General features: G+C 44.3%; 2 protein-coding genes across 4 annotated transcripts in view; one reads left to right on the forward strand and one right to left on the reverse strand.

Moving 5' to 3' along the window:
* The window catches only part of LINGO2 (leucine rich repeat and Ig domain containing 2), a 3888832-nt gene that overhangs the window by 3705678 nt on the left and 155760 nt on the right, over positions 1 to 27394 (forward strand). The gene's annotated exons all lie outside the window — the stretch shown is intronic.
* The window catches only part of LOC146862148 (uncharacterized), a 750218-nt gene that overhangs the window by 86492 nt on the left and 636332 nt on the right, over positions 1 to 27394 (reverse strand). The window lies entirely within an intron of this gene.

Genomic DNA, 27394 nt, shown 5'->3' on the forward strand with positions numbered 1-27394 from the left:
ACAAGTTTTGCCTACTTTCCTCAATTAGTGTACCAAGTTTTGTGTCCTCCCATACCTTCTGCATTATTTCCTCATTCATCTAACTGATTTTGGATACTTTATTCAGTGGGAACAAGGCCTGCCATTTCCTCAGAGAACTTTAAAGGAGTATGCATTACTAATTGTTAGGATGGTTAGTCTGTGCCATTTTCAATTCTTCGTCCAGAATTCAATCGAGCCCTTGAATATTTGATGTCTTTTTGACAGTGGGATAGCCACAGAATCAGGACCCATATCTGGTGTTTTTGGCTAGGGCCCTGTAACTTTGGGGTGCTTTTTGTAGCAGGTCCTAAGGAGGCCTGATTAATGCATCTAAATTAATGCGTAGAACTTTTACTGAGATTGTGTTTACTAAGGCAATTGTGCTTCTTTCAGACACCATTTAAGACCAGTGTTCAAGATACATTGCAATGTCGTTGGAGGAACCAACTTTTAGAGTGTCGAAAATGTGCATCGATGGCCGTGAGGAATTTTCTGTCAAAAATTGCTTTTTGATTTAGCACTGGAGGGAGCATATGTAGTTTGTAGCTTTATTGGTCGAGGCTCCCTGTTTGTTGAGGAGCAGGGTGTTCTCTGTCATCAAAGCAGGGCTTTTGTCAGATAACCTTCTAATTTTGCTAAAAGCAATTAACTGGAGTCATTAGTTTATTAAAAGAGAACAGTGGTCAGTTTGCCCATCATGTCTATAAATGGCTCCCCATCGATCTAATAATACTGGACCAACTGCTGCTATACACCAAAATGATCTACATGGCTTTCGATGCACCCGCGTTTGCAAATTATTATAGATCTCACAAGAAGTGTAGCAAGGGCAGGAGTGTGCCGGGCATCTCCATTCTGCATGACAGTTGAGAAATAGCCCAAGAGCTAAGGTTTCAATGTAACTGTGAAGTACAGAAACTCCGGGAGGGAAACTTCAACCACTCTCCATGTGACAGAGAGCCTAGAGATCGCTTGGCCTGCAAAATGGCAGTTTATGTGCCCCGTCACAAGACAGCACTGATAGTCTATGGTAGACAAGGTTGCAATTGACGTTGGATCGCTATGACATTTCCAGGGACATTGTCAATGAAGGATTAGGTTAAATTTCTCTAAACCATTGATTTGAGGATAAGTGAGTTAAATAAATGATTACCTCTGTCATCTTCAAAACACTGGTATAGGTTCTATATTTCTATATCCTTCTTCAAGACACCAAATTTAGCTCTATCGAGATTGAGTTACTCAAGTTTTCAGTGCGGCAGACACCTTGCTGTTTATTTTGGGCCATGCTCCTTGGCTGGGAGTCCTTATGGCATTCTCAGTTTCTTCTGTGTAAAGATCAGATGCTAGAGGAACCTCTATTCTTTTTTCTTCCAATCTTAATTATAGCCATATATTTAGGAGGCATTTGAAAAACTGTCCACCATTCACATGGCTCTTAATTGGCTTATCAATTTAAGGGTGTGATAGAGAAGTTACATGTTATACACAATTCCCAGTACATCACAAAGATGCAAATGTAGCTTTTCTGACTGTAAAATAGGATTTAAGATTCTGAAGTGACCACCTACAAGTGAACTTTTTTCATTCCAACAGTTAAGCCATTTAGTTGCCTGCTGGTCTTGAATAACATTGTGTCACCTAAATGTCTTCAAAGTGATGTGGAATGTGCAACTTCTTATTAGCTAAGAAAATTATGTTGGCATTTGAGTGTCACAGGCGAGGCAATGTTGAATTCAATCTTATATCTCATACTAATTCTTTAATTGCTCTGCCAATGTGCCATTATCGGGAGCCAGCTCTGCAAGGTCTGAATATTTTTCAGGTGCCGCTTCTCTTATAACTTGCCAAGCATGCTGCCACTCCACCCTGGTGGGCCCTGAATGCACTTGAGGTGGATTTAGGTGTGTGATACTCTGTGGCCCGACATTACAGTTCAATTAAATATCTCTGCACCAAAGTATAGCTGTCACAGGTCAAGCCACAATGACTGGGGAATAACTGAGTGGATGCAGTGTTTACCGGTGTATTTCTTCATGGAATTCCCACTTCCTTCTGGATTACTGCTCCCATTTACTTCCTGTTCCAAGCAAGTAGTAAAAGAGAGGATAATGGCAGACTTGGGGATGATGGCAGGCTTGGGGATGATGGCAGGCTTGGGGATGATGGCAGGCTTGGGGAATAGGGGTGTGGAAGATGACAGTACACCGCGGATGCTCTAGTTAAGGGAAAAGGACCATTCTGTGCCGTACTTGTGAGCCGCAAGAGGGTTAGTGGGAGCCTGGGGCAGGGATCCAGGCTGTGCTTGTAGCTCGAGTTTCATACAGTTCTACCACCTAGATTTTCCAGCTGAATTGGGCATGTGTTACGTGGGCGTGGGACTACTGGGTCAGTTATAATTGGACCAAGTTGTATCCCACTCGGCGCTACCACAGCCCACAACTTGTAATCAGCCCCATAGTTCGCACATATGTACTGAGAAATGCACAGAGACTGTGCACTCATTTCACCTTTGCGTTCCACTCTTTACATTAAGCCACATGTAAGCCCTAGCGAGAACCTTAGTCTGTAGCAAACGAGGCTATTGTAACACCACCTGCGTGCCCCAAAATCACAATAAAAACTGATTTTTTTATCCTGTCCGGAGTTTAGAAAGTCCAATCATGTTTAAACAGCTCTCCAATCACTGCATAGAGCAGAGTGTTGCCTTTAAGTTGCCCTGCATGATTCAGAAGGCTTATCGTGCAGACTGTACCTCCATCTTCTGCAAACTTGTTTCCCACTCCTCTACAAAAGGCCCTTTCAGCTCCCCACTCACAGATAATGTCACATTCGGCAACTCTGAATAAAATGGGAGCTAGAACTAAAGCCAATGTTGGGGTCATTCAGCATAGAGTGATTTTTGTCCCGAGAGTACCAAAGAACAACCTGACGTCCTCATAAGAGCTGAAGGTAAACCATCTTCCGCCAGGTCTTGAAGTTAAATGATGTAGACTATTGTCCCTTGCTTGTCCGACCTGTGCTCTCTATACTCCAAAGCATCACAAGTTACTACTCTGTTATGAACTTTCTGCTGCCATCTTGTACCACATACGTGTGTTGATGCTCTTCACACTGATCCACCTGTAGCACTGCAGTCACTTGGTGAGGACCACAACCGAGCCGCTGTACACTAAAGGGCTCCCATTAGCATGTGGATGCCTATGAATTCCAAGGGGCACCTTCACAATAAGTCCTTCAATATGAACACAGCTTGTCATCAGGGCCGGCTTTAGGGCAGTGCGACCGGTGTGGCTGCACCGGGCACTGACCTGTGGAGGGGGGCGCTGACCTCAAGGAGGACGCTGTGTTTAGTAATAACTTATGATTGGAGAGATGAGGGGAACTTTTGCCTGGTGGTAGTCAGAGAATATTAAGAGGCGGTTATGGGGTGTACGAGCACCAAAAAGGGTTGTCCCACCAGGCGCCACCAACACTATAGCAGACCATGCTTATCATACAATGTTTAACGAAGTGTTGCTTCATTGCGCTGTCAATTTGCCACATTATGAGCCCTATTCATCTGTTTCCTGCAGTACGCTCACATTTACAGCCAAAAATACCTTCATTTAAGTCTACTAAGAAAATCACAAAAGGATTCTTGTCAGGAATAAGTGGTCTTACTACTGTATTTCTCTGTCACCACTGGGGTGAAGTTCGCTCTTGTGATATTGCTACTAAAACTAACGAAGGGGTGTTCCAAGGCATGATTTAACTTGTAAGTTTGCGAACGCCCACAAAAATGGGCAAAATATTACAAATCACAATCCGACCCCTTCCCACCCTGCAAATAACCTTAAAATCGCTCCAGCCAGAACTCCCCTCTCAGGCTGGGAACAGGAAAGGTTCACTGGAGATTTCTTGATTTTCTTGGGGTTTAGGGGAGGGGTTTCTTCATGAGCAAAAATGTTTTCAGCTGGGAATAAAAAAAGCATGCATTTTCTCAGTGTACTCCTCTGTCCAACACATAGTTCTACACTGTGTATTCCACACAGAGGGTACAGAATACCATGGGAGTTATCACATGACATTCCTAGTATTGTGCTTTGAACCCTGCAACTGGCACAGCTTTCCATGCAGATTTTTGGGAATGTTTGAGATAGAAGAAAATATTTAACAGTATGTACAGACCAACATACAAATTCGACTACTTTTACGTTTACATTTTCATGAATAGAACCCTATATTTCGCACTGCCAACAGGGCCGGACAGGCCTTTTATTTCACCGGGCATTTCCCCAATGGGCCGGGTCCCTTGGCGCTGGTTTTGAACGCTCAGGGCTGCTCCCGGGGCCTCTGTCACTTTCTCACCTCCCCAAGGTTAATTGCAGCAGGCACGGGGAGGCTTAAAGCGGGAGAAAAAAGAAAGAATGGGAGATGAATGGTAGAGAGAAAGCGACCAGAGAAGGAGAAGAGAGTAGAGAAGAAGGATGGATGGATGGAAAGGGAGCGATTGCACAAAGAGATGGAGGGAGCAGGACTGGTGTCAGAATTTTTGCCAGGGCTGCTTGTGAATTCCCCAATCCGGCAGTGCTGCCACAGATAGTGGGGGCAAGGAAGGGCAAAGGATAACTTTGTTGCAGCAAAACTCCTAAAAAACTGATAGGCTATGTTATTTTGTTTTGTTTTTTAAATGAAATAACCAAGTAGGGTGGGTTCCCTGCTAAATGCCTTTTAATCAAGTTGTCAGTACAGTGTTTTGTGCGCGGAGTAAAAATAGTTCTTCGTCTGCAGACATGTAATTGGCATCGTGCCCTCCCCTTGCTTACTGCAGCCATGCTGGCGGACACGTGACAGAAGGCAGTAGGACTATTGATTCGGGGTCGCGTGTTTAAAACACGAGACACAGCCAGGGCGACATGAAATCCATATACTGTCGACTTTCACATGCTCTAAGTGATCCGTGTTGCTATGGATATCAAGTGCTCGAGACATCCAGCTCGTCACCCAGGAAGGGGAAATCAGAAATTGGAGCTCTTCTTTGAAGTTGGCAGTACCAGCGCTGCCAAGGGCTCCACTTAGGTAGCCCAGGAATAATTGCTTACGAGTTATTTGGAAATATTTCTGATTTAGACTCTAAACAGGATCGTTTCCCCCATGTCGGTGTTTGAGGCAAACACATGCAGTTTGCCAGCTGGCAGAAAGTCAGAACTACCGCTAAAATGCCCGTTTGTTTTGCACACAGCACAGAAGGAGGGCTTTGAGTGATGTTGAAAGGACACTGGGCAGGCACCCTGTTACAAATAATCTATCACCAGTACCGGCTATTCCGTACTTTGATTTTCACACAATCACACAGCACTCTTTTTAGGTCTCGCCTGGTGAACGCAGCGCGAAGCGCTGGTGTCGCCAGCGAGATCTATTGTTGCTGATTTGCCTCGGAAGTGGGACAGGAGATGGGCACGCGCAGGCTTTTGGCGGATTGGAGCTGGTGCACACGCACGTACAGCCACGCGGTGTGCACATCTCCTGTCCCCCTTCTGTCCTCGCAAGCCTCATGCAGTGTTACTTTCACTTTCACTTTCCCCCTCACACACAACAACCACACAAGACCCCAATCTCAGAGATCTGAACTCGGCTGTTGTGAGAAGGGTGCACTGAGTGTATGAAGTTGTTTCTACGGGTCTGTCCACGCGCTCAGCCTTTGACTAAAACACGTCATACCCGTAGTCATCATGTCATGTCCCCATTAGATGAGAAATGTCCCTGCTCCATTATTTCCAGTCTCAGACCACCCGTATACCTCTTCTAAGCGCCAATTATTTTGATATTATTCGAGCGCCATAGAAACATCGTCATGTAATTTAATATAACTTTTCAAGTACGGCGTACATGAGCATGCTATTACTGAGACCGCACTATATTTACATGTAACGCATTTGAACACAGAGCACTCCTGTTAAGTCACTTATTATATCCCCGATTAAAACGACATCCCATAAAATTCACTTAAATCCTGACCCTAATGCATGCGTTGCAGGTGAAAACTGGGAGCGCATCGAAACTAGCGAACTCCAGTACCAAGCGCTACATGATCGCAGTACCTGCACATTTCACACGTGTTTTCCATGTATGTACATTTCGCCTTGGTGAAAAGCGCTTCATTGAGGACATGAATTCCAGGCGTCCCCTCAGACTAGTTAATGCCCGGACACTTTTCCTCCCATTATTTAAATACATGCTCCAACTTTCCCTGTGGGATGTATTGCACACAGTTGGTTTCGAAGCAGAATAAAGTTACAAATGCTTCCGCAATGGCAATCTGGGTCTGGCAACAGTGACCCTAGCTGCTATGGAAGAACATTTCGCCACCGGTAGCGGCGACGGTCTGTTACTGGATTCCCAAATTTTTGATACATACCATACCTTCCGTCCTCGCAAGCCTCATGCAGCGTTACTTTCACTTTCACTTTCCCTCCCTCTCCCCCTCCCCCCCCACCCTCCTCGGCTCCACGGAGACAGCTTTTCACATTGGTTTCTGTAATAAAAGCAAGCGTCAATGTCTGTTGAATGTGTCAAACGTAACAGGGGTCAATGACCGAGGCTATGTTAGCCTCCCGTTGTGCGCGCCGCAGTAAGTGCTCCTCACTGGCAATCACAGCACACATTGGCAGCATTCACAAGTACCCACAACACTCCTGATCAGCAGCAGCATCTCTGGGGTTCTTACCTCCGAGTCCTCTCCAAACCGCGCAAGAGCAGCTAGGAATTCCAACTCAGCTGCCATGTGTCCTCGCCTTGGGCGCCCAGGCGGCCCCCTCCCTGGGCTGTACGAGCTGCACAGCACCCATTCGAGTACGACGAAGTCTGCAGGCGCCGCCACTGGGCACGAGCTGCAGGCCACGCCGATGTGCACGCTCACGGCACGCCTACAACGCGCGCATGGCGCTCCCCCACTTTCAACACACAGCAATTAGTAGAGCGAGACTACGTTGGCTATCCCCAGAGAGAACGCGGAAATAACCCTGAATTAATTAAATGAGGTCTGAAAGGGAGGCTGTGAGGAGGGGGTGGTAGTGTGGGGTATGTGTAAAGCTGGAGGTTGTGCTGGGTTAACAGTAAGCAGCCGGCGGGCCAATGACACGTTGTTTTCTTGTCTGCTGTCACATTCTAGGGGGATTCATCCCAAATTCCTTCCCAGCTCTTGCTAGTCGCTGCAGAGTCCCCCATGACCCCTCACATCCCTCCCCGACCCCACCAGAGGCCGGAGCTGTTTCTCCTTCCTGAGGTGTTTTCCAGTGACAAGCAATGACTGACTTTAGTGTCCGACCCCGGGTCTGTCTGGCTCTACGTCATCAGTGCTCAATAAGGTAATGGCCCGCCAGTGATACATATGAAAAACGACCAATTACTTAAAGTTGGATCTAGCAGGTATTTGCTAATATAAGAACATTTTTACACCCTCCTAACTCTGGTATTTATTGGAACTTAGACCGTGAGAGATAAATGGTTTGCCAAGGATGACACAATATGGCCTACTGGGAGACCCGGGATTCAAAAACATCTGGCCCCGCAGTCTGTTGTCTAAAATGCTGGCACTAGTCCCAACCGCTCAGTTAAAAAGCTCAGCGGGTTAGGCGCATGCTGCAGAGAGTTAGATATCACTTGTTAACTACACTTTAATCTCCCGACAATTGTAACTCAGCGAGTCGGCCGCCTTGGACTGATAATGATCAGCAATTAATCGGCCAATAAAAACACATACCCTTGCATTTGGTTTGTGGTGTGTGAGGTGAGGCAGCGATAGCAACAACCACACAAGACCCCAGTTTCAGAGATCTGAATTCGGCTGTTGTGAGAAGGGTGCACTGAGTTTATGAAGTTGTGTCTACGGGTTTGTCCACGCGCTCAGCCTTTGACTAAAACACGTCATACCCGTAGTTATCATGTCATGTCCCCATTAGATGAGAAATGTCCCTGCCCCATTATTTCCAGTCTCAGACCACCCGTATACCTCTTCTAAGCGCCAATTATTTTGATATTATTAGAGCGCTATAGAAACATCGTCATGTAATTTAATATAACTTTTCAAGTACGGCGTACATGAGCATGCTATTACTGAGACCGCGCTATATTTACATGTAACGCATTTGAACACAGAGCACTCCTGTTAAGTCACTTATTATATCCCCGATTAAAACGACATCCCATAAAATTCGCTTAAATCCTGACCCTAATGCATGCGTTGCAGGCGAAAACTGGGAGCGCATCGAAACTAGCGAACTCCAGTACCAAGCGCTACATGATCGCAGTACCTGCACATTTCACACGTGTTTTCCATGTATGTACATTTCGCCTTGGTGAAAAGCGCTTCATTGAGGACATGAATTCCAGGCGTCCCCTCAGACTAGTTAATGCCCGGACACTTTTCCTCACATTATTTAAATACATGCTCCAACTTTCCCTGTGGGATGTATTGCACACAGTTGGTTTAGAAGCAGAATAAAGTTACAAATGCTTCCACAATGGCAATCTGGGTCTGGCAACAGTCACCCTAGCTGCTAAGGAAGAACATTTCGCCACCGGTAGCGGCGACGGTCTGTTACTGGATTCCCAAATATTTGATACATACCAGTCCGACCCAATATCTGTCTCTAGCTAGACCTAATTTCCACCCTTAACGTCCTTGATATTTAACAATAAAAAATAACATTTACAAAGCGCCCACCACAGGCATCAGTCAATAGTTTAGTGCTGAAATGCTTTCACAACGCCAAAGGGACGTGGTTCACCTCTCGGCTATTCATAGATAAGCAATGCAGACATGAGGCACGATCACGTACGTCGCACTGGTGCCAGCAGGATGACATCGGCTCCTGGCTATTTAGTATCGGTTTCGAGCAATTTTTCCTCTGTGCCAGGCAGTTCTGCAGTGACGTTTGTAGTGATGGTCAGTGTAAGCTTTTGAACCACTCGGTTGGCATAAACCAAGGATAGTACAAGTGTGGTACAAATGCACGAGGAAACAAGCATTTGCAATGCAATAGGTCTAGCATTACTGAATGTTTGAGCTATTGGTGTTGCATTATTATTAGCAATGCCAATATCTCAAACTTTAATAATGCGAGACCTATTGCATTGCAAATGCTTGTTTTTATACTTACTGACACGAACACGTTTACTCTCATTAGAGATCAGCTCTTTTCTGCTTATCTGCTAATTTCCCTAATTTCAGAGATTACTGTTAATGAAACCCAGATACCTCAAATGAGAATTTCGTGCAATGTAAAAGGCTTATAAACGGTGTTCCGTAAAGAAATTATATCAATTCAGTTGCTGACGACATTGTGTGATCCTTGGCAGAGCACTATCTCCCGGTACCTGCCACAGATGAAATTGCTTAGAAATGCATTAAAACCCTACATTGAGAACTACATAAAATAGCATTCTTTCTTTGCAAATAGTTGTATTTAATGTTAAATACAAAAGGGTGAAATAGAAAAGGGTGAAAGTAGATGACATATATTGTGGTATAATATTTGTAAGTCAAACCTGCGGGCTTACCTTTTACATATGCAAGCGCTTGCAGGTACTATGAGTAGTGTGAAGTGTAGGTACATTGGATTTGCAATAAATCATGGTTTACTCGTTTCAGAACATAGAATTTATCTTTCAAACACTTACGCCAGTTGGTCCGGGCTGGGTTTGAAATGTGTTTTCAGCAGACAGGATGACACATTCAGCGTTCGTGTATGTGCCACACATTTTGCAATCAAATGCATGAATAGCATTTGGAAAGCTGTGAGCTTAACACCGCCAAATATATCATATGTAAAGCAGCGTGGGGAGAAAAGTATGATGAGCATGATGATTACGTCGTGAGAAACGTGCCTCTTTTTTATACTCAGTTTATAGGCGAAGGAATTATATATAAATATTTTTTCTGAAGTTATATCTATATTACGTAATAGGCCATGGCGAAGAATCTTTGAAGCAGGCATACTGTGGGCAGGTTGCTGATCTTCGTAAATTTATGAGAATGGCCTTGTCGGATATATATATATATATATATATATATATATATATATATATTATTCTCCAAAATGCCCAAGCATGCCTGGAAGCACTCAGCTGCTGTTGTGAAAACCGGAGGTTTTATTTTCAGTTCATGGCGGCCAGCAGTTTCATTCCGGCATTATAGTCTCTATGCCGACGCGTTTCGAGAATTTGCATCTCTTCTTCATGGGCAAATGTATTGAAGTTATGACGGAAAGTCCAGCATGCCTTAAATTAGTATCCCGCCCTTAGTGGGTGTGGCTGGTGCCCAGTAGCATGCTGGAACTCGTAGTTCAGACCCTAAGTGGGCTCCGATAACTTCTTGACAAATGTAAGTTTTATACCCTGAGTAGGGCTCCGGATGTGTCCCTGGCCATGTTAAGCCACAACAGTAGTGCCGCAACGGTGAGGAATCGTTCCCACCTCGGCTTCTCATATGGTTAGAGACGGTGCACTCCAGCGCGGCAGGGCTGCCGCGCAGTAAATTATTCTCCAAAATGCCCAAGCATGCCTGGAAGCACTCAGCTGCTGTTGTGAAAACCGGAGGTTTTATTTTCAGTTCATGGCGGCCAGCAGTTTCATTCCATTGTTGTGGCTTAACATGGCCAGGGACACATCCGGAGCCCTACTCAGGGTATAAAACTTACATTTGTCAAGAAGTTATCGGAGCCCACTTAGGGTCTGAACTACGAGTTCCAGCATGCTCCTGGGCACCAGCCACACCCACTCGCAACGCGTCGGCATAGAGACTATAATGCCGGAATGAAACTGCTGGCCGCCATGAACTGAAAATAAAACCTCCGGTTTTCACAACAGCAGCTGAGTGCTTCCAGGCATGCTTGGGCATTTTGGAGAATAATTTACTTCGCGGCAGCCCTGCCGCGCTGGAGTGCACCGTCTCTAACCATATGAGAAGCCGAGGTGGGAACGATTCCTCACCGTTGCGGCACTACTGTTGTGGCTTAACATGGCCAGGGACACATCCGGAGCCCTACTCAGGGTATAAAACTTACATTTGTCAAGAAGTTATCGGAGCCCACTTAGGGTCTGAACTACGAGTTCCAGCATGCTCCTGGGCACCAGCCACACCCACTAAGGGCGGGATACTAATTTAAGGCATGCTGGACTTTCCGTCATAACTTCAATACATTTGCCCATGAAGAAGAGATGCAAATTCTCGAAACGCGTCGGCATAGAGACTATAATGCCGGAATGAAACTGCTGGCCGCCATGAACTGAAAATAAAACCTCTGGTTTTCACAACAGCAGCTGAGTGCTTCCAGGCATGCTTGGGCATTTTGGAGAATAATTTACTTCGCGGCAGCCCTGCCGCGCTGGAGTGCACCGTCTCTAACCATATGAGAAGCCGAGGTGGGAACGATTCCTCACCGTTGCGGCACTACTGTTGTGGCTTAACATGGCCAGGTACACATCCGGAGCCCTACTCAGGGTATAAAACTTACATTTGTCAAGAAGTTATCGGAGCCCACTTAGGGTCTGAACTACGAGTTCCAGCATGCTCCTGGGCACCAGCCACACCCACTAAGGGCGGGATACTAATTTAAGGCATGCTGGACTTTCCGTCATAACTTCAATACATTGCCCATGAAGAAGAGATGCAAATTCTCGAAACGCGTCGGCATAGAGACTATAATGCCGGAATGAAACTGCTGGCCGCCATGAACTGAAAATAAAACCTCCGGTTTTCACAACAGCAGCTGAGTGCTTCCAGGCATGCTTGGGCATTTTGGAGAATAATTTACTTCGCGGCAGCCCTGCCGCGCTGGAGTGCACCGTCTCTAACCATATGAGAAGCCGAGGTGGGAACGATTCCTCACCGTTGCGGCACTACTGTTGTGGCTTAACATGGCCAGGGACACATCCGGAGCCCTACTCAGGGTATAAAACTTACATTTGTCAAGAAGTTATCGGAGCCCACTTAGGGTCTGAACTACGAGTTCCAGCATGCTCCTGGGCACCAGCCACACCCACTAAGGGCGGGATACTAATTTAAGGCATGCTGGACTTTCCGTCATAACTTCAATACATTTGCCCATGAAGAAGAGATGCAAATTCTCGAAACGCGTCGGCATAGAGACTATAATGCCGGAATGAAACTGCTGGCCGCCATGAACTGAAAATAAAACCTCCGGTTTTCACAACAGCAGCTGAGTGCTTCCAGGCATGCTTGGGCATTTTGGAGAATAATTTACTTCGCGGCAGCCCTGCCGCGCTGGAGTGCACCGTCTCTAACCATATGAGAAGCCGAGGTGGGAACGATTCCTCACCGTTGCGGCACTACTGTTGTGGCTTAACATGGCCAGGGACACATCCGGAGCCCTACTCAGGGTATAAAACTTACATTTGTCAAGAAGTTATCGGAGCCCACTTAGGGTCTGAACTACGAGTTCCAGCATGCTCCTGGGCACCAGCCACACCCACTAAGGGCGGGATACTAATTTAAGGCATGCTGGACTTTCCGTCATAACTTTAATACATTTGCCCATGAAGAAGAGATGCAAATTCTCGAAACGCGTCGGCATAGAGACTGTAATGCCGGAATGAAACTGCTGGCCGCCATGAACTGAAAATAAAACCTCCGGTTTTCACAACAGCAGCTGAGTGCTTCCAGGCATGCTTGGGCATTTTGGAGAATAATTTACTTCGCGGCAGCCCTACCGCGCTGGAGTGCACCGTCTCTAACCATATGAGAAGCCGAGGTGGGAACGATTCCTCACCGTTGCGACACTACTGTTGTGGCTTAACATGGCCAGGGACACATCCGGAGCCCTACTCAGGGTATAAAACTTACATTTGTCAAGAAGTTATCGGAGCCCACTTAGGGTCTGAACTACGAGTTCCAGCATGCTCCTGGGCACCAGCCACACCCACTAAGGGCGGGACACTAATTTAAGGCATGCTGGACTTTCCGTCATAACTTCAATACATTTGCCCATGAAGAAGAGATGCAAATTCTCGAAACGCGTCGGCATAGAGACTATAATGCCGGAATGAAACTGCTGGCCGCCATGAACTGAAAATAAAACCTCCGGTTTTCACAACAGCAGCTGAGTGCTTCCAGGCATGCTTGGGCATTTTGGAGAATAATTTACTTCGCGGCAGCCCTGCCGCGCTGGAGTGCACCGTCTCTAACCATATGAGAAGCCGAGGTGGGAACGATTCCTCACCGTTGCGGCACTACTGTTGTGGCTTAACATGGCCAGGGACACATCCGGAGCCCTACTCAGGGTATAAAACTTACATTTGTCAAGAAGTTATCGGAGCCCACTTAGGGTCTGAACTACGAGTTCCAGCATGCTCCTGGGCACCAGCCACACCCACTAAGGGCGGGATACTAATTTAAGGCATGCTGGACTTTCCGTCATAACTTCAATACATTTGCCCATGAAGAAGAGATGCAAATTCTCGAAACGCGTCGGCATAGAGACTATAATGCCGGAATGAAACTGCTGGCCGCCATGAACTGAAAATAAAACCTCCGGTTTTCACAACAGCAGCTGAGTGCTTCCAGGCATGCTTGGGCATTTTGGAGAATAATTTACTTCGCGGCAGCCCTGCCGCGCTGGAGTGCACCGTCTCTAACCATATGAGAAGCCGAGGTGGGAACGATTCCTCACCGTTGCGGCACTACTGTTGTGGCTTAACATGGCCAGGGACACATCCGGAGCCCTACTCAGGGTATAAAACTTACATTTGTCAAGAAGTTATCGGAGCCCACTTAGGGTCTGAACTACGAGTTCCAGCATGCTCCTGGGCACCAGCCACACCCACTAAGGGCGGGATACTAATTTAAGGCATGCTGGACTTTCCGTCATAACTTCAATACATTTGCCCATGAAGAAGAGATGCAAATTCTCGAAACGCGTCGGCATAGAGACTATAATGCCGGAATGAAACTGCTGGCCGCCATGAACTGAAAATAAAACCTCCGGTTTTCACAACAGCAGCTGAGTGCTTCCAGGCATGCTTGGGCATTTTGGAGAATAATATATATATATATATATATATATATATATATATATATATATATATTCACTGAAAAAACCATAGGTTTCAGGGGTGTTATAGTTAGCTGGACTTTTCACTTGTACAAAACCATTGAAATTCCCCCGTTATAGTTAGTTCAGCTAACTATAACTCGCGCGCCCGCAATGCACTGCTGATGACGTCACATATTACATCACTCATGACATGGTCAGTGACATCACTCATGACATCACTGATGACATCTCAAATGACATCACTGAGGACATCACTGATGACATCATCCAGTGAATGTGTGTTTTTCTGAAAATTAAATATGTTTTATATATGTATATCTCAAGGTCGATGGAAGAATAAATGGGTATATAAGTGTCTAAATGGATGATTTGTTTTTGAAAAATTGATTGTGTAACTGACTGATTAAGTGTATCATAGTGAATACATGGCTTAGTGAGTAATGTTTAAATATGTAAATATCTGTATCAGTCTCTCACTTTGTGTATAAGTGGCTGCATGGGTTGGTGAGTAGCTACATGGGTGTCTATATAGGTTATTAGTTGGTTTTTTGAGTATCAGTCTGAGTGTCTGCATGGTTCGGTGGGGGGTATTACGTAGTGCATAGGTGCATGAATGAGTGACTCACTGTTTGTATGGGTTGAACACAGCATGTGTGCAGGACTGTATGGGTGGATGAGTGTGTGTATGGGTGTGTTAGTGAGTGAATGACTGTCTCAATAGTGTCTTTATGAGTAACTACATATGTTTTAAACTAGTATATGTGACTATTGGTGTATATATGTGAGTATATGTGAGAGTGAGAGATTGAAAGAGTTCCTGTATGAATAAGTATGTGTTTCTATAAGTGATTGTTTAAAAGACTAAGTATGTGTAAGTTTCCGTAGAAGTAAGTATGGTGGTGTGTGTATAACTGTATATGCACGTAAATGTATGTTTGATTCTTTATTAGCATGAGTGACTATGTGTGTGAGTAACTCTATGGATGAGTGGCATTGTGTAACAGGATGTATAGGTGTATGAGTACATATGATGAGTGAGTACATGTATGAGTGACTGTATAGGACTGTTGGTGAATGAGTGGATGTGTATGTGGATCTTAGAATTACTGAAGAGGTTGTTGTAACTAGTATTGGTATGTCCATTGTTTTGAAAATTTTAGTCTCTATTTTTGAATGTGTGTATCAAAGGTTATATTAGGGTGAGAGGAGGTCTGCCACTCTATCACAAGGATGATGTAATCAGTGATGTCATCAGTGATGTCATTTGAGATGTCATCAGTGATGTCATGAGTGATGTCACTGACCATGTCATGAGTGATGTAATATGTGACGTCATCAGCAGTGCATTGCGGGCGCGCGAGTTATAGTTAGCTGAACTAACTATAACGGGGGAATTTCAATGGTTTTGTACAAGTGAAAAGTCCAGCTAACTATAACACCCCTGAAACCTATGTTTTTTTCAGTGAATTTCTGAGGTTTTTTAAATGCTAATTCCTAACTATAACGTGCCTGAAACCTATGGTTTTTTCTGTGAATTTCAAAGGTTTTTTAAATGCTAATTTCTAACTATGCCTACAGAGATAGGACATGTGAAGAAAGAAGAAAAAATGCACAGAAAGAAACAAAAGAAGTGCAGAAAGAAGCAACAGAAGTCCTCAAATACGAAGATAAGTGCAGGAAGAAGGATAACGTGCAGAAAGAACAAAAAGAAGAGCAGAAAGAAGCCTTGTTGCAAAATCATCCTGTACCCTCAACTTTTTCAGACGGATACTGGTGGTAACTGAGTCTGACTAACCAGTCCTAGAGCCAGTGCTATGTTAAAAGACACTTAGAATACAGTGAAAACACCTACATACACTAGGGAACATTATGCGTTGGGGTCCCCCTGTGATTAGCATGACCTCCTCTGTAAGCCCCTAGTATATAATAGGGCATGGGGATTAAAACTACCTCTTAAAACAGGCCACAGGGCGTTTTTGCACACGTTAACTCAGGACCCGTCCCCTCCATTCACCACTGTGTAAACACGCCCTGTGTCCATTTTTAGTTGGGAGATTAAGTTCATTTGAATCCTGAGGGTCCCTAGGGTCCAACTAGCCCACTAGGTACCTCCAGTAAGTGCCACAGAGCTGTGTTGCAGAGAGGTGTAAAAAGTGGCACGGCCTGGACCACCTCTCTGCAATTCAGCTCAGTGGCGCTTACTGGAAGCACTTGGTGGGCTAGTTAGCCCCCAGGGGCCCTCAGTATTGAAGGGAAATTATATCCCCAATTTAAAACGTGCCATAGTGCGTGTTTGCACACGTCACCTCAGGCCCCGTCCCCTCCCTTCACCACTGTGTAAACGCGCCCTGTGGCTGTTCTAAGTTGAGAGATTAAGTCCCCTTGAATCCTAAGGGTCCCTAGGGTCAAACTAGACCACTAGGTACCTCCAGTAAGCGCCACAGAGCTGCGTTGCAGAGAGGTGTAAAAAGGGGCTTGGCCTCAGAACACCTGGCTGCAGCGCAGCTCCCTGGCGCATACTGGAGATGCCTGTTGGGGGCGCGTTTGCAGAGTGCTGCACGGAGGGGGCATGGCCTCCGGCACGATGTCAGTCTTTTATTTATTTTATTTTTTTAAGAAGGGGGGCTGTTTGGTTCCCCTTCTTATTCTAATTTATTGGCCCTGATGACCCCATCCCCCAGGGCCAGTCTCCTAATTATATGTTTTTTGACCCCAATCCCCAGGGCCGGCCACTGTTTTTTATTATTTTAAAAAAATATATATTCATAGACACACCTAGGACATGCTGGACAAACCGTACGTACCTATCACCATGACGATTTGCGTGATATTCATTAAAAGGCGACTATGCATGCAATGAATCCACGTGGAATGTATTTACACCACTAGTGAAGCTCTGACATGTCTGATGCCCTACCGTGCCTAATCCTGGTAGACACCCTTGTCGTTTATTTATACAAACATGGGTAGCTATTGACGGGCACATTTAATACACATGCACACCAAGCTATTCAAAGGGGATTCGACAAAAATTCGACCAAAACTATGCAAGAAACCCCCCTCACGGTTAATAAAACACACATCCACTGCCGGATGTGTAATACTTTTTATTTTACTCTCTGGAAAGGGGACGAACATCACTTGAGAGTCACAGCGTGCTCCTGACAGAGCCCAATGCTGTGTTACACCCACCATTGCCTGCCGAGTGCCACACACCTCTGTGTTGTATTCCACTAGCTAGTGCATATGCTATGACACTCTCTAGCCCATGTGCACTGTAACACCACCCCGTGAATATGTCATGCCACACTTGTCTTCGCACGGGTTATATTGCCCCATCTAACGTGCCTTTCTCGATGCCTATGTTATAACGCACAGTGCTATGCCATACATATTACAATCTGGGATCCATATCTTTGTCACAGTGCATATGCAACGTTACACTCCCCAGCACATATTTTATATTACAACTTTAGAGACTAGTTAGGTTACACAACACTGCCCTGTGCATATTACACTCCAAGGCGCATATCGCATAGCACGCGCTAGTGCCTGTGCTATCTCGCGCTCTCCAATGAATCTGTCATTGCGCACAATGTATTGCATATTATATTTCACGCCCGGTTCATCTTATATCACACTTTTTGGTGCATAGTTTATACCATACACTATATCTAGTTTTCATTTTCAATCGTGCTCTCAGGACTATGTTCTATATAACACCGTGTTCACCTACCCTTTTCACGGGCATTACATTTTGCGATAGGGGGTGGAGGGTCAGGGGGTGTTTCTGCCAAGTGAGCCCGGAGTCACAGTCACAAACGTCCTCTTCTTCCTGAATAAAAGTGAGATTATGCTGCATACTTGTTCATATTTTAAGTAGTTCGCACAGACACAATGTTTTAAAAACAATAAAGTTCCTAATACCCGCCTTCTCTGAACAGTTAGCTTGCTGCCCCATCCCCTTCCTCCCTATCCTCTGTTGTGTGAATCCATGGACTAGCCTCCTCCCTCCTGCCATACATGGTCTGATGTGCTGCCACTGCCCTCAATTTAGTATGATGTACCAGTCCACTCCTCCTGCCCTCCATTGCCCAATTCTATGCCCCATCATTGACCTCCTGCTTAAACTCTGTGCTTAGCTTGCTGCCCCTATTCTCCTTCCCCCTGCCCTCCGATGTCTTTGTGCATGCCCCTGCTCCATCCTTTTTGCCCACCATGTCCCATGGACCTGCCACTCCTATCTACTCTGAGTGTTCTGTTGAGCTGCCACTCCCCTCCCACCTGCCTAGCATTGTCAGATGACTGTAACCTGTCCCTGCCACCTCCACCCTGCCTGTCCACATGCCATGCCCCTATCCTCTTCCTCCTGTCCTACATGGTCCATTGTACTGCCACACCCTTCTGCCCTCCCTGGTCTGTTGTGCTGCAACTGCTCCTCCTGCCTGCCCCGTGTGGTCTGTTGTGAGGTCCCTTCCCCTGAACTTTCTTGTCTGTGCACAGGTCCTGACCCTCCCTTCTATCCTCCATCGTCCTTTGTGCATGCCCCTCCACCCTCCTTCTTGCCCATCATAGCCATTGTGCTGCCACTAACCCTCCCACTTGCCATGCATGGTCTTCTGTGCTGCCATGGCCCCTCCCACCTTCCCTGTGTGGTCAGTTAGCTGCCCCTGACCCCCTCCCACCTTCCCTCCATGGTCTGTGTGTATGCCATCACAGTCTCACTGTTGCTCTTCATGGTGTGTCTTGCTTCTAGTGCCCATCCTGCCTGACCTCCATGGCTATCTTGCTGCTCCTGCCCTGCCCCCTTGCCCCCAGCCCTACTCCCTCCCTCCTGGCTTGTCTGTTCCATTGTAATGCCCCTGATCCGTCCCTCCTGCCCTTTATGGTCTGTTATGCTGCAGCTTTCTCTCCTGTCTGTCCATTATGGTCAGCTAGCTACCATTGCCTCTTGCCCCTCTGTTCTCTGTTGTCCATGTGCATGGACCTGTCCCCTCCCTCTTGCTTTCTATGGATTGTTGTGCTGCACTCCCGTCCTGCATGCGCTGTGTGGTGTATTGTGCTGCTGCAAACCCTGATGCCTGCCCTGCAGGGTCAGTTTGGTGCACCTCTCCATGTCCCTCCTGTCCTCTGTTATCCAAGTCCATGTCCCTATCCCATTTCCTTCCATGATCCAATGTACTATACTTGCGAACATTTTGAACTTGGTAAGAGGGAGATTTTGAAAAAAAACTGGGGTATTGATTTTCTCCTTTGAGTTACATTGAAAAAGAGGATATTGTAGACAGGAGACAGATCAAATAAAGCCCATTTGAGCTTAAAAACATTGGACGTTTCCTGGCTGAATCGGGTCTGTTGGCATGTATGGTTGTACTACCATTGCCTCTTCCTTCTGCCCACAATGGTCTATTACATTGCCACAGCCTTGAAGGAGGGTAGATTTTGTATCACAGGGGGCCCCTGGCCCGTTCTGTCCACACCTGAAGTATGAGACCCTTGTCCTTGCCCTGCCAGCTGCATTTGTAGGCCGTATTAAATTGACCAGCGGGTCCTGTGTTGCTATATAATTATCCTGAGACATCCTTACCACTCAGCCAGCATAAAACCCCTGTGTAGGCCCTTCTGTTCAATATGTAGGCCTCTTTGTTAAATTGACCATAGCTCTGCAATTTTAGTGTATAGCAGTCTGAAGGCAGGTCTGCGAGGCCTTCTGATCCAAACTAGTAGCCCCCACCCTACCCGAGTGCTCCGTGCTCGGTATCAAAGTTTAACATCCCCCTGAAGCTGTCGACATACAGTAGGCTGCATCCTGGACTGGTACTTGCTTCCTGGGCAGGTTTCCCGCTTTTAAGGAAGTGGCAACCGCAGAGCGTCAAGTTAGGAGAACTGAGGAGATTTTATACATGAATATATTGAATTCCCGTACAATACCCATTATTTTCTGCTTGCTCTATGGAACTTACGATAAGCGATTGGCCTGAGAGACTGACCTTTTCACCCAGTCCATTGTCAGCATTAAGTGGGTAAATGACGAAATGTCTGGTAAAATCTGCAGACAAAGATTTTGGGTAGCATACGTAGGTAGATGTAGCGTGCAAAGGAGCCCACAAAATGATATAAAAAGGGAGCACCCACAGATATTGACGGACTACCTCGCCGTCTGTATGTAGGTTAACAGGCAGTGCAGGTTTTCCCCAAGAGCTGGGAGCTCTTGTCTTCCTTTGCTTAAAATGTCTTGCTCTGCTTTGCTTGAAGTATCTTATTCTATTTTACCTATATGAAATGTCATGTTATGTTTAACCATTGTTCTCTTTACTTTTGCATTTAAAAGATTTTGTATTGTAATTGCAGGAATGCTTGCTCTAAGAGTAAACGTGAGTGTTCCTAGGTAACATTTTCCTTGGTGTAACTTGTTTCTCATGATGCATTTATAGATGTGTTTTCTCTCTCTCTCTGTCAGTACATTAATTGAGATACAGAGAATATTATGACAGCTGTATGATTATCTGGATTCTGTATTTTGTACTTTATGTCTCTATTCTGCGGTTTCTTTGAAGTTGCATCTTCTCATTAAACTGCCATTGTATTCTGCCTCCAATTCCATGTCTCATATGTCTGTTTTCTTCATTTTTGGAGCAAGCGTTCCTAGGCACCCCGGCTCAAATTAAGGTGCCCCTTTTGTCCCTGACTCACTCTCCTGCTCAGTTCTGTGGTGGCTCCCGGGGAACTGGGGACCGCCCCTAGCTTCCTTGACCCGTAATAGATCTTCCCTCCAACAGCCTCTCTTGCAAGTCCTGTATTGTTGGTTTGTTGCCCCTGCCCCCCTTTCCACTGCCCTCCATAGTCTGTTGTGCTTCCACGGCCCTTCCTGCCTGCTCAGTGTGGTTAAATTGTTGCCTTTGCACCCTCCTACCTGCCTTCAATTTTCAGAGTCCGTGCCCCTGGCCTCTGCCTCTCAACAGTATCCTAATGAACAACTAGATTGCTAACATTCTATATTTATTACAAAAGTGTGGAACGCCTGACATCATCTTGATGTAATCAAAACTGTAATACCTAGAGCATTTCCTTTAGAAATTACATATATGAGAGGGTCTTATTGGCATCAAAATTATGGTTAGTGCTCTAAAAGACTAAAATAAGGACATATTTTCTGAGTTTTCAAATAGCGACAAAGCACTTTTAAATTATTTGTTATCTTTATGTTTTTTTATCCAGTTGACCACTTGATTAAATGTTGCACTTAGGGGAGAGGATGTGGTGTTACTTCCAGAACTGCAGACTTTGCAACTGGGGAACCAGGTTGCAGTTTCTGCTTCAGCTCGACATTCTGTGATTCTGGTCAAATCACTTAGTCTCCCCATGTCTACAACCAAAATGAATTTGTTCTTGTGTGATGTAACCAATGCTCATGTAAAGCACTCCAATACCTGACAAGTCTGCACTATACAACACTGCAAAAACACAAAATAATAAGTGTTTTGCACACTTCTGTCATTGGGCTATATTTGGGCTACATCTGGGTGATTTTGGGCTACATTTGGGCTCTTTTGTCTCCGGTGGCCATCTTGGGAGATTTATTTGTTATGAAGTTTCCTAATTTCCTCATGTACTGCAGTCTCCTCAGTGGGAATACTTTCAGTTTTTTATTTTGGTTACATCAAGAAGGCATTCAGATATGTCACACATTTGCCATAAATTCTGAATGTTAGCACTCTAGTTGCTCATTAGATCACTGTAGTAAAACTACTGCACCATGGAAGTCTGCTCCTGGTATTAAAAGTGCATGTTTCAGTCTGCATGTCAGAATTTTTTAATGAAATAGAAGAGGATTTGAGAAGTCACTCAAAATGTGCCCTCATTTTCTTTCTTCAGCATTAATCATAATTTCTATGGCAAAATGAACCTCCTCCTTGTGTTCCTTTTTAAATTAAATGTTTTAAGTGTTACCAGTTTATTCCAATCAAGATGGCTTCAGGTGTGCCATACTTTTGTCATAATGAAGACAGTAAGCGCTCTAGTTGTTTTTAAGAACATTCTGGGACATTCTGTCATTGGGCTATACTTGGGCTACATCTGGGTGATATTTGGGCTACATTTGGGCTCTTTTGTCTCTGGTGGCCATCTTGAGAGACTTATTTGTTATGAAGTTTCCTAATTTCCTCATTTACTGCAGTCTCCTCAGTAGGAAATACTTTCAGTTTTTTACTTTGATTCCATCAAGAAGGCATTCACATGTGTCACACATTTGCCATAAATTCAGAATGTTAGCACTCTTTTTGCTCATTAGATCACTGTAGTAAAGCTACTGCTCACCAGGGAAAACTGCTGCTGGTATTGAAAGTGCATGTTTCAGTCTGCATGTCAGAATTTTTTAATGAAATAGAAGAGGATTTGAGAAGTCACTCAAAATGTGCCCTAATTTTTCTTTCTGCAGCACTAATCATACTTTTTATGGAAAAATGAACCCCCTCATTTTGTTCCTTTTTAAATTAAATGTTTTAAGAGTTACCACTTTAATCCAAGCAAGATGGCTTCAGGTGTGCCATACGTTTATCATAAGTAGGACTGTTAGCGCTCTAGTAGTTCTTTGGAACACTCTGGGAAGCTGCAGTAGAACACAAAGGAATCAACTGACAGTCTCTGCCCTTGTTGGATGTACATGTTTTACTGAGAATGTCAGACTTCATTCTCACATGACTGAGAAAGATAATGTGAATTTACAGAAAATAAGCTCTCAGTTTAGCCTATAGATCACCTTCCAAACCTCTGTGGTAAAAGCATGAGAAAATATTTTTCTCTCAATCATGATATCCCAGCAGAAGGCTTTTTCACATGGTGAAATCACCTTAGAACATACCACAATTCCTAAAATGAGTATGGTACCATCAACAAATGATTTATAATGTAACTAAAGTCTTAAAACCTTCTATTAACTGCAATGCTTTTTAATGAGGTGCTATCATGTATATTGGTCCCAAGATGGCTGCCAACACTTCTTGGATGAAGTGCTGACAGCCAATCAGATCTCAGGATGAGATGTGTGGTTAGGCTCCGCCCACATATATATATGCTTTTAAATGCTATTTTCTCAGGAAATACTGAACAGATTTACACCAGACCTGCAAAAGGCACTTCCTTGACCTTATGGCTACCTCTCTGCCAAATTTCAAGTAATTCTGTTCAGCCGTTCGGGCTGTAGCTGTGTCTAAAGGTCCTATGGAAAAATGCATGGGGAAAACGCGTTTTGGGACCCCCCTTTTTTCTCGGCCCCTGCTTGACGAATCCCCCCGAGACTTTCAGGGTAGGAGCGGAGCGTAGCGCCCCACCTATTTTGAAAATTTCGCGAGGATTCGTCGACCGGCGCCAAAGTTATTCCAAATAGAATGTTGCGGATTTCCTATGGAAACAGGGTCCTAACTATAACTACCTACTGGCGACCGCCAGTAGGTAATATATATATATATATATATATATATATATATATATATATATATATATATATATATATATATATATATATATATATATATATATATATATATATATATATATATATATATATATATATATATATATATATATATATATATATATATATATATATATATATATATATATATATATATATATATATATATATATATATATATATATATATATATATATATATAAAACCTACTGGCAGTCGCCAGTAGGTAGTTATAGTTAGGACCACGTTTCCATAGGAAAACCTCAACATTCTATTTTGAATAACTTTGGCGCCGGTCGACGAATCCTCGCGAATTTCTCAAAATAGGTGGGGCGCTACGCTCCGCTCCTACCCTGAAAGTCTCGGGGGGATTCGTCAAGCGGGGGCTGAGATAAAAGGGGGGTCCCAAAACGCGTTTTTCCCATGCATTTTTCCATAGGACCTTTAGAACGAGCTACAGCCCGAACGGCTGAACAGAATTACTAGAAATTTGGCAGAGAGGTAGTCCCTAGGTCAAGGAAGTGCCTTTTGTAGGTTTGGTGTAAATCTGTTCAGTAGATTCTGAGAAAATAGCCTTTAAATCAATATATATATCTGAGCCCGCTTACGGTACGCTTACCGTACGCTTACCGTACGCTTACCGTAAGCTTACGGTGGCGTGCGCGAGCGCGATTCTGATTGGCTCTTAGATCTTAGTAAACATTCGAATCGGCCGAAACCAGGAAGCGGCGTCCGCCATTTTGTCTCTCGCACTGAGTGTTGTTTATCAAACATGATGGCCAAAAACATGTTACGGGGCTGTTTTGACAACTCCCTCCCACATAGTCATGTTGAGGGAGTCCCCAAACATCCCCCAAGAGCAAAAACGGTTTTATTTTTTTTCGGCAATTTCGCGGGGTACGCTTACCGTACGTTTACCGTACGCTTACCGTAAGCTTACCGTACGCTTACGGTAAAAAAATAAAAATAAAAAAAACACTATCCACACTTACCCCACCCCCTGTGCTTTTGGTGGCCGCAGGCCACCAAATGTGCAGGGCTTATTAATAGAGAAAAAAAACGTAATTTTTGCAACATGAAATTATAAAATCGAAATAAAAAAAACACTATCCACATTGACCTCACCCCCTGTGCTTTTGGTGGCCGAAGGCCACCAAATGTACAGGGCTTATTAAAGTTGATAAAAACCGTGCACGGAACGAACTGCGTTAAGTGGGCGCGCACGCCACAAATGGCGTAAAGTAAATTAGCATTTAAAAAACCGTACAAATTCACTGAAAAAACCATAGGTTTCACACACGTTATAGTTAGGAAATAGCATTTAAAAAACCTTGCTAATTCACTGAAAAAACCATAGGTTTCACACATGTTATAGTTAGCTGGACATTTTACTGATAAAAAACCAATGAAATTCCCCCGTTATAGTTACTGTAGGCAACTATAACTCACGCGACCGTAATCCTCTGCTGATGACATATGTGTCTTTATGAAAAAAAAATATTTGTAATATATGTATAGCTAAAATTTAATGGAAGAAGATATGGGCAAATAAGTGTCTAAATACAGTATTAGCATCAGCAGAGGATTGCGGTCGCGTGAGTTATAGTTGCCTACAGTAACTATAACGGGGGAATTTCATTGGTTTTTTATCAGTAAAATGTCCAGCTAACTATAACATGTGTGAAACCTATGGTTTTTTCAGTGAATATATATATATATATATATATATATATATATATATATATAATTTGGCCAGTTGAGATATGCAGCACCTGCTTTTTAGTATTAAAAGAGATATAACTTCGGTAAAAGATAATCTGGGTCCTTCTAGGGGTCTGCCCACAGAGAAAGCCTCATTATTAATGTACATGACATGCTTGTTTGCATTCTTTTTTTTGCAGTTTTATATAGCGCAAATTTGTCCTGAAGGTAGTGGAGCACTTTACACGAGCAGCTGTTACATTACACTTTCATTTTTGGTAGGCACGGGGAGATTAAGCAATTTGCCCAGAATTACAGGATGTTGAGCCGACGATGAGACTCGAACCTGGTTTCCCAGCTCCAAAGTCAAGAGCCCCGGCCGTTACGCCACATCGTCTTTCTTAAACATCTATCAATAATTGTTGCTGATGGAGGGGTGGGCTGGGAAGGTCAGGGCCTGGGGCATTATGCCCCCTCTGTCCCCCTTCCCATGAAGGCCCTGTAGTCATGAGAGAGTTCACGAGTACGCTAAGTAGTCAGGTTCACCCTGTCATACGTGTTTTTTTTCAGTCAAAATCACATACTTAGTGATAAGTGACAATTCTGAACTTCTCCACCAGTAGTGTGCAGCGGCGACCCGTGCAGGTAAGTGCGGTGAGGCCGGGTGGGGGGGAATTCGACAGACGACGATGAGGAAAAATCAATTATTTATTTAATTTTCCCTTGCGGTTGTCTTTTTAATTCCCCTCCCACCCTCTTACCTGCATGGGCCACGGGTGGTATTGTGCATGATAACAACTTTTCCAACAACAAGTTTTTTCTATTAGGTCACTTCTCTGAAGGTTGGGTGGGCTATTGCAGCTATTCGTGTTGCCTATCACTGCAAACGTCTATACATACACACACACACTACTCAGCTGAGTTCGGCATTCCAACTTGTTGATGCTGTACATTGGTTGTCGAGCTCAGCACTAGCTTTAATTCGACATGCATTGGCAAATTCAATAGGTCTGATGTTTCGAGTCTTCAATAAAATATATATTTAAATAAATGCTGTCTATTGGGAAAAAGCAAAATAAAAAATGGGGACTTTTGGTATGCAATGCCATGACTTACTGTAGTTTTGTTGTGTAAAATAGTCTCTTATGCATTTCAATGCATTGCATAAGAGGTGGAATGATACACCAAACAGTCAATAACGTGAGAAGAGAGAGCATTAATCCTCGTGTAGGAACTAAAGCTCAATCTATGTATATCTTAAATAATCTGTAACAGCAGGTCTTGCAGACAGCTAGCTGCATTGTCAAGCTAGACCTAAATATCTGATACTGAATTCTGTTTTTTTGGTGTGATTGCACTGGCATCCCGGCCATAGCAAAGGCTGATCACTTTGTACCAATACGTCTGATAGGCCCTCATGTGAGATGGCTTGCTTCATCCCAAGAGACTTCATCAGGAAAAATGAAAACAGAAGGGAGAATGGCTGTGCAAATGCAATATAAAGCAGAAAGATTCTGCACATAATAAACTTGCAAATAAGAAACATAGAACTAAATAACAAAGGCATATTAATTGCTAGAGCAGCAAAAAGAAAAACGAGGGGCTCGATAGGTGATTGGGCCTTTTATAGAAAAGGTGTCCAGCACCTACCTGAAACTTACACCCACCAGAATAATACTCCTGCTATTGCCAAGAACAACTAGTCTAAACATGTCTAAGAATGCCTCAATGACATGAACATGAACTTGTGCCCTCAACTTTCTCCCATTGCCAAGTCACTCAGATTCACCCTGGATGATGATCTTAACATCAAGGAATACCATCACCAACAAAATCAAGACATCAGGACTCCAGCTCATTCTCTTTAAGAAAGTGAAACCATTCCTCCCAGAAAGTAATTTCAGAACTTTTATTTAAGCCCTTATACTCTTGCTTCTCGATGGTGCAATGCTCTCCGCCTTCATCTCCCAGGCTCCTCACTGACTTCTCTTAAAGGCATCCTGCATATTGTATTATGCCTCATTAAGGGCCTGAAGAAAGCTAACCGCATCCGCCCCACCATATTGGAGAACTCATCTTTCTTCTCTTAGCCCACACCACCTTTAAACAAGCTGTCTCACCTACAAGTCCATAATGACTTCCA

The sequence above is a fragment of the Triturus cristatus genome, chromosome 2_2 (assembly GCF_964204655.1).
Source record: "Triturus cristatus chromosome 2_2, aTriCri1.1, whole genome shotgun sequence".
Taxonomy (NCBI): Eukaryota; Metazoa; Chordata; class Amphibia; order Caudata; family Salamandridae; genus Triturus; species Triturus cristatus.